The sequence below is a fragment of the Lontra canadensis genome, unplaced genomic scaffold (genome assembly GCF_010015895.1).
Source record: "Lontra canadensis isolate GAN:19392208 unplaced genomic scaffold, GSC_riverotter_1.0 scaffold2, whole genome shotgun sequence".
Lineage (NCBI taxonomy): Eukaryota > Metazoa > Chordata > Mammalia > Carnivora > Mustelidae > Lontra > Lontra canadensis.
In genome coordinates this window covers 19,656,125-19,664,343 of record NW_022630996.1, presented here as the reverse complement: position 1 = coordinate 19,664,343, position 8,219 = coordinate 19,656,125, and the positions used below count along the sequence as shown (strand labels likewise).

The 8,219-nt window shown below is 38.5% G+C and overlaps 1 long non-coding RNA gene across 1 annotated transcript in view; it reads left to right on the top strand.

Annotated features, from left to right (window-relative positions):
* The first annotated feature begins 6,663 nt into the window (after window positions 1-6,663).
* The window catches only part of LOC116872275, a 3,981-nt gene continuing 2,425 nt past the window's right edge, over window positions 6,664-8,219 (top strand). Inside the window, exons 1-2 of the long non-coding RNA XR_004383623.1 lie at window positions 6,664-7,220; window positions 7,835-7,908. This is a non-coding gene — a long non-coding RNA (uncharacterized LOC116872275). The remainder of the gene's footprint in view (window positions 7,221-7,834; window positions 7,909-8,219) is intronic.

Sequence of the window (8,219 nt, the reverse complement as noted above, 5' to 3'; positions counted from 1 at the left end):
ACCAAAAGGTGTATGAAAAGGTACTCTATATTGCTAATCATCAGAGAAATACAGATCAAAACCACAATGAGACTCACCTCGCCGCCGTTAGCTTGTCCACTACTAAAAAGACAACAGGTAATAAATGCAGGCAAGGATGTGGAGAAGAGGGAACACTTGTGCACTGTTTCTCTTTGGTAGGAAGATAAACAGGCACAGCCACTATATAAAACAGTATGGAGTTTCCTTAAGGAATTAAAAATAGAACTGCCATATGATCCAGCAGTCTCACCTCTGGGTATATATCCAAAGGAAATGAAATCCAGATCTCAAAGGGAAATCTGTACTTCTATGTTCATTGTAACATTATTCACATTAGCCAATGTATGGAAACAACCTGTCTGTTGATGGATAAATGGATAAAGTGGGGCACCTGGGTGGCTCAGTGGGTTAAAGCCTCTGCCTTTGGCTCAGGTCATGATCTCAGGGTCCTGGGATCGAGCCCCGCATCGAGCCCAGCATCGGGCTGTCTGCTCAGCAGGGAGCCTGCTTCCCCCACTCTCTCTGCCTGCCTCTCTGCCTACTTGTGATCTCTGTCTGTCAAATAAATAAATAAAATCTTAAAAAAAAAGTGTAGTATGCGTTTACAATGAAATATTATTTGGCCTTAAAAACGAAAGAAATCCCATCATATGACAACATTTGGAACCTGAAGGTCATTATGCTAAGAGATAGAAGCAAGACAGAGAAAGATAAATACCACACGGTGTCACGTATATGGGGAATCTAAAACAAACAGAAAGTTCAACTCAGACACTGAGAGTAGCAAAGTGGTTACCAGAGGCTGGGAGGTAGGGGATACCAGAGAGAGGCTGGTAAAAGGGTACAAGCTCTCAGATGAATGAAGTCCGAGGATCTAATATTGAACATGGTAACTAATTGATAACACTGTATTGGATAACTGAAATTTGCTAAGAGAGTAGAACTTAAATGTTCTCAACAACAACAGCAGAAAGGTGAATATGTGAGGTGATGAAAGTGTTACTTAATTTGACAGGCGAATCCTTTCACAATGTATACGTACACCAAATCATCATGCCATAGGTTTTAAATGTCTTACAATTTTATTTGTCAATTTATATTGACACAGTGACACACATTTCTACTTGGAACATATTGAGCTTTGGAGAAAATGATACTTAAAAATGGACTTTCTGCCTTTCATTTATTTTTTTCTCCCTCTTTTCCATGCATAATATGCTGTTTTCCTTTTGTCTCTCTCCCTTTCATCCTTTTTCCACCCTTAATTTTTTCACTTTTTCTTTTCTTTTTTTTTTTCCTCCTCTTCTATCCCTCCTCCCTTCCTACTTCAAGTAGAAGTTGGGGAATTGCTCATTTACTTCCCTCTTTTCTGCTTTGATTATCTCAGAAATCGATCACTCTACTCTGTGACTATTATTCTATACCTAGGAAATCTTAAGGGTTTGTGAATTCAAGGTCGTAACTAGAAAGATAACTGGAATCACTGGAAAGAGTTGGTAACTTTACCTCTTTTCCTTCCTCATTCTCTATTGCTCTCTTCTTTTGATTATACATTTTATAAACAGAATAATATCAAAGATCACTAAAAACTTCCTTACAAAGAGAAGACACACAGCAGCCAGGACCTTCTATTTCATAATAGGCTGCCATTATTTCCACTTCCAACCACGGTGACCACTGTTCATTCTGACTTCCATCAATTTGTTGAATAATTCTGTTGAAAAGCTATGGGTTTTTTAAAATTTCTTGACTCAAAATGCAACTAATCTGCATGCCATTTGATAATAAACCTCCAGTTTTCATTGAGATTATGCCAAATGAGAAATGTAGGATCTCCCTTTCTCTCTAGAGACAGAATAAAAAAGATACACTTTTTAAAAAGGTAAATTGTTAGAAAAATATAAGTAAAAAGAAGAAAATAACTGCCTCAATAAAAGGCATAATGGAAACATTTTGGAAACCAATTTTCAAGTTTAGAATTTGCCACAGTTTTCCCAGATTGTATAGCAAGAAGCATAGTGGTCATGAAGAACTAGATGATGGGAGGGTCTACAGAGTGGTTGTCATTCCTATTGGTTGTTTAATAAAATGACAATATTTTGCTTACATCTGCTGCAAAAGTTAAATACTAAATAAAACAAGTGTCTTGTAATATTAAAAAAAAAAAACAGGAGATAGTGGGAATGGGATATGTGGGGGCTCTTGGTACTATCTTTGCAACTTTTTTGGTTAAATCTAAATCTATACCAAGATAAAAAGTTAAAAAGAAACTGAAATGCTTTTAGCATCCATCTAGCAGAATTTTGAAGGAGTCAACTGAGTTGAGCAGCACTCCTGCCTCTGCCACAAAGACATAGAGTAGCTTACTTCTCACCCCAACCCTAAATATTCACCATCTCCTCTTCTAAGTGGATTTTCAAGGCTCTCCAAGGAACTCTTCATGCTTATTACAAAGTTAACTCAGTAATAGTGATCTGAACCTTCTCATCTGCAGACGGGCAACTGACAAGTTAAATTCAGGCCAGGAATATGAATGAACTCTCTCAGGAGACCTAGTGCCTACCTGCCAGGTAGGGCTGCTCCCCAGGAGGAGAGTCGAGGGTTGGTGTCACCTTGCATATCTCTAGTTACCTGTGCTCAAGTCTGAAGGTGGCTTAGTGTCTTTTCACAAATTCACCTTGATAGCCACTTAAGTATTTTTTGGGTGAAGCCCAGTCCGTAGACAGGGAGCATTCTCTCTCCACTTTAAGAAGTGATGACTCTGCATAGCCAGGCCCAAATTACACTGACCTTTTTGATAGCCATGTCACATCTTGTAGTGATACTCAATTAGACTGCTCAGCTGACCCTTAGGGGTTTTTTTTTCAAGCACTGGAGATTAACAAGATTTTTTTCCCCATCTCACTAAATGTCTGTATTTCTGATTTATGTCTCTATGCATTGATCTCTGTTTCTTGGCCCATTTCTTTCTGGATTTGCAGCTTTTCCCTTCTTATATTCAATTTTCTTTGATGCAATTCTTAATTTGTGTTAGGAAGAAATAATTTCCTGCTTTTAAGATTCTGAAGACCCCCAATAGCTCTGCCATTTGCCGTTTTATGAATGACTGGTAATCAGAGTCCTACTGAAGATGTGCTTAAAAGAGTGCCTCTATGATATACATTTGAGATTTAGGGGTAGCTCTGGTATAATAATTATGAGGATGAAGTAATTGCCTCTTTTCATAGTATTTTCAAGAGGAGGCGGGATTTTTTTTTTTTTTTACTTCATTCAGAAAGTCATGGTAGATTTCCCAACAGAAAAATCTCTGAAAAGGGAAAGACATGTTTCTCCAGGGAAGTGTCTTTCTGGATTTCCTGCTGAGGATACTGAAGCAGCAACAAGCTCAAGTTGTCAACCTTCACGTTCCAGTGAACTACCAGGAAAACACTGAGAGTGCTCACACTCTAAAGCCGACATGCCAATTTGCTTTCCTGTTTAATTTGTCTTCATTGTTACAGTCATCACCACCATGGAAAAGCAGACATTTGTTACCAGTGGCTCAGATGTGAGATGTGAGGATCTTCCAAAGAGAATTGCATATACTTCGGTGGCCATTCTTGCAGTCAATTCTGCCCAAGGTATAAAATAAGATGGATACATCCAGGTAAAGTTCCTGGATGGTAAGAACTGTCTTACTCATCTATTTTTCAGTGTACTCAGCAAAGTGCCCTGTTGTAGGTGCTTAAGAAGTATTTGTTGCATTGAGTCAAATTATGGTGAGAAGAGGCATAAGCAGGCAAAGTGAGTATCATGCCAAATCCCTTAGTTCCCTTAATCCATATACTGCCAACAACAAACTGTAAATTAGAACTGCCACAGATATGTTTGAACTTCTGTTTAAATTCCTCACTAAGTTAGTGCTTCTAAATTTAATACTCTAGTCACATTCCTGGCAGGAGGATAAGCACCGGGATGGAAAATTAGAGAAGTCTAGTCTAGTGCTCAACTTGGCATTACCTTTTGGCAGCAGAAACCCCAGGGCAAAATGCATTTGCTTCTCAGCCTCATTTCCCTTACTTGGCTGTTAAGGGGGAAAAGAGGAGCAAAGCCAACATTTTTAAATCACTTTAATCACTTAGAAGAAAACAGAAATTTTATAGATGCCCATTAACTCTTTGATGGCTGTCTATCATTAGCACCATGCTAATAAATGGCCAAAGAGCAGCCTTCAAAAGCAACATAGCAGTTACATGTCTTAAAAAGTTGCAGTCTGATCATTGGAGAGGGGAGGATACCTACCAATTGCCCATATTTTAGATTGACATGTCTGCAGCAGGATCATCTGAAAACAACACTAGGAGCTCACGCTGGGTGGCCAGGATCACACAGTAGCTGGTTACTGAGTGACTCCCTTTTTTCCTAGATGGAAGTGTAGCACCCAATGGAATTGAAGATGTCCTCCCAAGCAGCGTCCTGCAAATCAAGCATGAGCACCAAAGTTTCCCAGCTGCCTAAGATGTTGGGCCACTGGTAATCCCAGAACATGTTTGTAAGTATCTGACACTCAAAATGCAGACTGCCTGGGGCCAAAGAGCCTATGGATCCCATCATTAATGAAATCATTTTCTTATATGTAGACAAAGAGATAGTTGCATATTCTTCTCCTGGAATAAAATCCACGCTAAGTACTACAGATTATGACCTCTTCATAGAGAGATGGAGAGACTGACTGGACGAATCCCTGTACTTCTGTTTTGTTGGCTCTTGCCTTAAAATGCTTCCTTTCCCCTATAATGCTTATTCTTTAATCTGTATCATGTGGTATTTTAAAAATCACCCAACCCTTTGCTTCAGCAGTAGAAACCTTTAGGGATCCCCTGACACAACAGTATCATAGGGAGAAAAGTGTGGCACTTTGGGATCAAAATCTGTAACTTACCAATAAAACTCCACTGATTAGTTATTTCATTTCTGTGAGTCTCAGTTTCTTCTACTTTAAAATTAGACTGACAACCATCTCAAATTGTTCTGGTATTAAATAAAATGATGTGGCAGGCCCTAGCATGAAGCATGAACTCAGTATTTGAGTTCTTTTCCAATGTCTCCCATCCTCTCCTAGCACATTCACCTTTTATTTCTAAAATTATGAAAGAAATTGTGGAAATGGGGGAGAAAGCACTGATGAAGTTTCATGAGATCAAGGACTAACAGTGGAGAGGATCAAGGCAAGGAAGTGAGGATGGCTTTAGAACAAGGGTGAGAGATTTCTGGGAAGCCTTTTCTCTTCTGACTTCAGGTGTGCTTGGAGATCACCATCTCCTCTAGGCCTAAGTAAAAGGAAGTTGCAGAAGATTTTTCTATTATTCTTTATCTAACCTTAAATAAAGATAGATGCTGATGATTTCTTTACTTCTTTTAGTGCTTGTGAGGTCTGCCTGGTACTCAAGAGGCACAGTAACAGATGCCAAAGGACACAGTTGTATTTCACAACAGCACCATCTTCCCTTTTGAAAAGCATAACTGGTACATTGCATAAACCTCCCTGCAAACTGTATTAAGTAGTAACCATTCCCAAAGACAAAGGCTATGCTGTTCAGAGGCTGCCAGGATTTGCTTTCATTTATGACCACATGATTTATATCAGACAATGGCAGCAGCGGCAATCATAATCACTCTGGAATTCAGCTTAGATAGACTCATAATTCTTTAAATGGGTACAGTAGCTTTCAGGCTGTCAGAATAAAGGAGGAATCATTTATAACATCAGCATCTTAACAGGATAAGGGAACAAATAGAATCCTATGTATATCAGAATGAGATAATTAACTCATTGCTAATATGAACCACAATGTTTTTGAGGCACAAAAAAAAAAAAGACATTTCCAATCTTTTCCTTCTTTTTTGAGTCAGTCTGACCTCTGGACTCAAAATACTCATTTGTAAATGACATGCTCAGGATTAGAGGTAGAGACAGATCAGACCAAATATGAGCTCAAAGGCAAGAAGCTCTGTTATTATTAGTTATTTATCCTCAAAGCTGCATTGATTTTGCCATTTCTAAATTCTATTAACTCTATGCCTGTATACCCAAGCCCATAAAGAATTAGTTCCTGTTTAAGTTTTTCCCCTCCTAGGGAATTTTTCTCATGCTTCTATGATGAGTTTCAAAAACACCTTTCAAAAGAAGAGAGCCCAAGTCATTGCTTATCAAAGTTGGAGCATGATAAACTGTCTTCTCCTCCTGGGCCCAGTCTCATATGAAGGAAAGTGAAATGAGAAAACTTTATCTTGAATTTATACAGATTTTAGAGTTTGTAAACCACGTTCACATACCACAATTGGGAGTATCAGGTTCAACAGGGGAATGTACATATAAGTGAGCCTCCTTCACTATGTCAAGGTAGATGAAATGCCCACCTAATTCACTACAGCCATGTGGGAAAGGTCCTGAATTTGGAATCGGATAAGCCTTATCTTTGCCATTTACCAGCTGTATCTTACCATAAGGACAATCACTCAATCTCTCTGATGCTATTTTCACTATTCTAAAGTGGAATTATTTGAACTCGATACTCACTAGGACCTCATTCGGTTCTAATGATCTATAGTTATGTATTCTGTTTTACTCACTTCTAAATCTCTTATTTTTCAACCAGGAATTGAGGCAGTCCAACAGCAGAAGTATTTCAGGATGTGGGCTAAAGAGCAGAGTGAGATGATACAGGAGAGACTCCAAACCAAGAGAAGCACACGGAGGATTCAGCACTGAAAACCAAGCCCAGGCAGAGCTCACAGACACAGGAGACTTGCAAGGAGTGGATCTGGCTGGGAGCAGAGGCATTGCTTGTACTCCTGTCTCAAAGTGCTGGGTGACAGGGCACATCAGGAACGCCTAGACAAACCCTAGCACAAGAAGCCCAGGGAATCCACCCTGAAAATACTTAAAGCTAGCCACACCATCCAAGAGAAGGGCTTCTATAAAGGTCTGGAAGCATCCATGAAGATTATATTTGCTTCCTTCTTAAACATTGCCATCTGAGAAGTCTGCCTTGCAGCTAGAAACCAGGATATTCGTGGGAGCTGAATGGGAAAGATAATTTATATATATATATATTTTTTTTTTCAAAAGTTGTTACCACTTCATAGGGGCAAGCCTGTTGAAGATCCACAAGCAATCAGATAAAGTGAAGGATTTAGCAGAAAATTGGAAGAACAAGGTAGGAAGAAAGAAATCTGTTTTTTCATTGAGAATACTCATTTAAGTGGTGAATAAAAGGTTCACAAAAATGGTAGAGAATTATTTGCAAGAAAAAGGTTTTGTAGAATCAATGGCTTGTGACAGTAATGGTTAAAAACTGTAATTAAGGTGTCATGTTTTAGCAAAGTCTAGTTCTAGAAAAGAGTAGTCGGTGGCTAATAGAATTTGAGGTCCTGGTCTTTTAGGAAAAAAAATCAGCATTCTTTCTGTTACTCAACATGAACTTCCCAATGGTTCCTTATTCCAGTGAACATCAGAAACAGCAAATCTAGTATCGGAGTTCAAAGAAAAATAGATTAAAAGAAAAAAGTCCTAATTCCAGTGGCAGAGGATATCAATAAAAAAGAGGACAGAAAATGTCCCTAGTGTGTTAGATGGATTTGCCTTTGATATAATGTTTTAAATGACATGATTGTATAGAAGGCAAAAATGGGTCTTTGTGATGTTACTTATTACTTCATTACAGGCAATTCTTAAAAAGATATGACCTATTTTGATATCTGACCATTTACCTTCTACACAATAATGTTAGAATTGGAACAGGACTTAATTTTTTTTTTTTTCCTTCAACAGACTCTTTTTGCATCAGATGAGGGGAAGCTGAGAACCTGGGAGAAGTGAATTGATGCCCCTGGAAATCTGACCAGGTGAGATTGGAGGAGATGCACCCAGGACCAGAACCTTTCACTGCTTCCAGATAGCTTTCATTTTGCTCTTTTAAGCATTTTCCAAAGTCACCTGTAGTGCTTTCCACTCTGTTCCTTATCCCTATTTTCTCTTTCTTCTTCTTCCCCCCTCCTGTCCATTGTCTGGTTATTACTATTGTTTAGAATTTTGAAATTTCTAGTTAACAGAATTCTAACAGTTCATAGTGTCTCATTAAAGACTACACTTTCCTTTTTGAGTTAATTCTATTCTATTTTCTATTTCCAATGATTCTGACCTATCCATCAAAGAC